This window comes from Gracilinanus agilis, chromosome 2 (assembly GCF_016433145.1).
Source record: "Gracilinanus agilis isolate LMUSP501 chromosome 2, AgileGrace, whole genome shotgun sequence".
NCBI lineage: Eukaryota > Metazoa > Chordata > Mammalia > Didelphimorphia > Didelphidae > Gracilinanus > Gracilinanus agilis.
In genome coordinates, this window is record NC_058131.1 from 455,775,738 (window position 1) to 455,779,651 (window position 3,914).

The following is a 3,914-nucleotide window of genomic DNA, read 5'->3' on the forward strand; positions in this document are numbered from 1 at the left end:
CTGAATGTGGGTAGCATTTTTTTCCATAAATCCCTCAGAATTGTCCTGGGTCATTGCATTGCTGCTAGTACAGAAGTCCATTACCTTCTATTTTACCACACTGTATTGGTCTTTGTGTATAATGTTCTTCTGGCTCTGCTCCTTTCACTCTGCATCAATTCCTGGAGGTCTTTCCAGTTCACATGGAATTCCTCCAGTTTATTATTCCTTTGAGCACAATAGTATTCCATCACCAGTATATACCACAATTTGCTCAGCCATTCCCCAATTGAAGGGCATACCCTCATTTTCCAGTTTTTTGCCACTACAAAAAGCGCAGCTATAAATATTTTCTTACAAGTCTGTTTATTTATGATCTCTTTGGGGTACAAACCCAACAATGGTATGGCTGGATCAAAGGGCAGGCATTATTTTATATCCCTTTGAGCATAGTTCCAAATTATTTACAATTATTTTAAATGGGATTTCCCTTTCTATCTCTTGCTGTTGGACTTTATTGATATTACAGAGAAATAATGAGATTAATTTATATGGGTTCATTTGATATCTTGCATCTTTGCTAAAGTTATTATTTGTTTCAATTAGATTTTTGGTTGATTCTCTAGGCTTCTCCAGGTATACCAACATATCATCTGTGAAGAGTGGCAGCTTTATTTCCTCATTGTCTATCTTAATTCCTTAGTTTTTCTTCTTCTTTTCTTGTTGCCATAGCTAGCATTTCTAGTCCAGTATTGAATAGTAATGGTGATAATGAGCATCCGTGCTTCACTCCTGGTCTTACTGGAAAGGCTTCTAGTTAATCCCCATGGCAAGTAACATTTGCTAATGGTTTTAGATAGATCCTATGCATTATTTTAAGGAATGTTCCATTTATTCCAGTGTTCTCTAGTTTTTAAAAATAGAAATGGATATTTAATTCTATCAGAAGTCTTTTCTGTATCCATTAAGATAATCAAATAGTTTCTGTTGGTTTTGTTATTGATATGGTCAGTTATGCTGATGATATCCCAACAATTGAACCATATCTACATTTCCTGGTAGAAAAATCCATCTGGTCATTGTGTATAATCCTTGATTGAGGGGTTTTCTTGGCAAAGATATTGGAGTAGTTTACTATTTTCTTCTCTCATTCATTTTATAGAGGAGGACACTGAAGCAAACTGGATTGTAAAATGACTTACACAGGGTCACATAGAAGTGCGTGTCTGAGGTTGGATTTGAAGTCAGGTCTTCCTGACTCCAAGCCCATCACTCTATCCACTGTGCCACCTAGCTACCCCAAAATACTCTTCCTTTCCCAGTAGGTAAAGCTCTTTAGAGCTGAAGAGTAAATGTAAGGTGTTAGTATTTTAACAGTTGCTTTGTTAGCTTCTCCCACAGAAACAATTGATAGTGTTAATGTATCTTCAACACATTTTGGTATCAAACCAGGACTGTTTAATGGCCGTTAAGTCAAATTGTGAATACCATTTTTAAACTTTTACCTGTTAGGATTCTATGATGAGATTAAAGTTTTAAATGTCATCTTTAATTGTCATTCTGGGGAGGCTGGTCACAGTGGCATCTGGAGAGAAACAGATGGCATAGAAAAATGATGAAGAAAACTTCTTTTTGAGAACTTTTTTAACTTTTGTAAAGAAACATTAGAAAAAGAATTCCTTGAGGTTTCTAAAAAGAAATGAGAACTTTAACTGTTACTTTAGAACATTATCTTTCATGGGTTGAAAGACAACTCTGCTAGGATGGACATTCTCTGAGAGAAGTGAGTTAAGCCTTATATAATAAATACACAAGAAGAGGATTCTATAGACTTTGGATGTAAATCTTGAGAGATGAATAATAGAACTATATCCCAGAACTGAGAAGTCAAGATTCACTGGGTTGGTTAGAAGAGACTTTGTAATCATTCTCACAGTTATAACATTATAAATAATTGTTTAATGGGCAATGATAATGATAACAAATTACCTAATTTAAGCCCAGAAGATTCCAATTTTTTTTAACCCTTACCTTCTGTCTTAGAATCAATACCGTGTATTGGTTCCAAGGCAGAAGAGTGGTAAGGGCTAGGCAATGGGATTTAAGTGATCTGCCCAATGTCACACAGCTAGGAAGGGTCTCAGGCCATTTTTGAACCCAGGACCTCCCATCTCTGGCCCTGGCCACTGAGCTACCAAGCTGCCCCAGATTCCAAATTTTTACAAGATAGAGAAATTTATACTTATGGAAAAATATGTTTTCCCAGTCATAAACTGAGAATGTGACTCAGAGTTAAAATAGAGAAATATTGTGCTTTTTAGTTATTCTTAATGAAATATTCAAACATATTCCTAGATCACCTTACAACTCCAGATGATGACCATAAATATAGTAATGAGTCAAGTAGCAAGGTAATCATCCCAAACAGATTACATGTGAGGGTAGTCAACACCAAAATCCTGTCATATTATTCTTATTCTAGTCTTATGGGAAGTAGGCAAGTAGAAAGAAAAGAAGGAAGAATGCGTTAGATAATATTTTTCTCCCAGAGCTAATAGCAGGACAGTTCAGCTGGCTTGACCTTGGATGCCAGTGAACTATTTCTATATTGATGATCTTGAAGTCCTTCATAGTGGTTCAGAAGGGAAAATAAAAATAGGTCCCTTGAACAGAACACAACAGGTAAGCTTGTTCTCCAATTTCCCCTTCTTTTAGATTTTAGAACCCAGTATTTCAGTCCCTATTCACATACACAAGTAAAAATTATAGTGTTTTCCACTTAAAAATGCTCATCTATCTAGGAAATTGCCAATGCTTTGGATCTCCAAATCTCTCTCTCTCAATCTCTCTCTCTCTCTCTCTCTCTCTCTCTCTCTCTCTCTCTCTCTCTCTCTCTCAATCTCTCTCTCGTAGCACCCATGAATTAAACTATTATTTTTTTTAAACCCTTAACTTCTGTGTATTGACTCCTTGGTGGAAGAGTGGTAAGGGTAGGCAATGGGGGTCAAGTGTCTTGCCCAGGGTCACACAGCTGGGAAGTGTCTGAGGCCGGATTTGAACCTAGGACCTCCTGTCTCTAGGCCTGACTCTCAATCCACTGAGCTACCCAGCTGCCCCCCTTTAACTATTATTTTTATATAGATGAATATTCCCAAAACTACATATTCAACTCTCATTTCTTACCTGAGCTCTAGTCCTGGCTGCATAGCCACTTTCCATCTTGACAATCTTCTCTTGGACATCCCATGGACATCTCAAACTCAATATAGAAGAAGAGGAAGAGGAAGAAGAAGAAGGAGGAGGAGGAGGAGGAGAGCTAGTATTTATATAACATGTTAAGGTTAGCAGAGTGCTTTACAAATATTCATTTGGTTCTCACAACAAACCTGTGAGTCAGGTGCTATTATCCCCATTTTACAATTGAGGAAACCGAGGCAAAAAGAGACTAGGAGACTTGCCCAGGGTCCCACAGATACTTAGAATTCAAGGCTGAATTTGAACTGGTTTTTTGTGACACCAGATCCAGCACCCTATTCACTGTGCCACCTGTTCATTGTCTTTGCCCTTCTAAATACCTTTCCACCTAACTTTCTTGTTTCTGAAGAGGATGAATGCAATCTTTCTAGTCACTGAGGTTCTCAACCTTAACTCTTCACATCCTTTACCCCAACTTAACCAAACAATTGCCTAGTCTTGTTAATTCCATATCCTGGGTATTTCCCCATTCCTACCACAGCCACCCTACTCCAAACTTTATCCCTTCTCATGGGACTATTGCAGTCTCCTAATTGGTCTCATCAAATCTAGTCTTTCTTTTCTACACTCCACCCTCTATACAGGTGCCACTGACATTCCTCAAATGCAGATCTGACCATATCATTCCTCTGTCCAAAAAGGCTCCTCATTGCTTTTGGGTCCTTTGACATTTGAAGTTC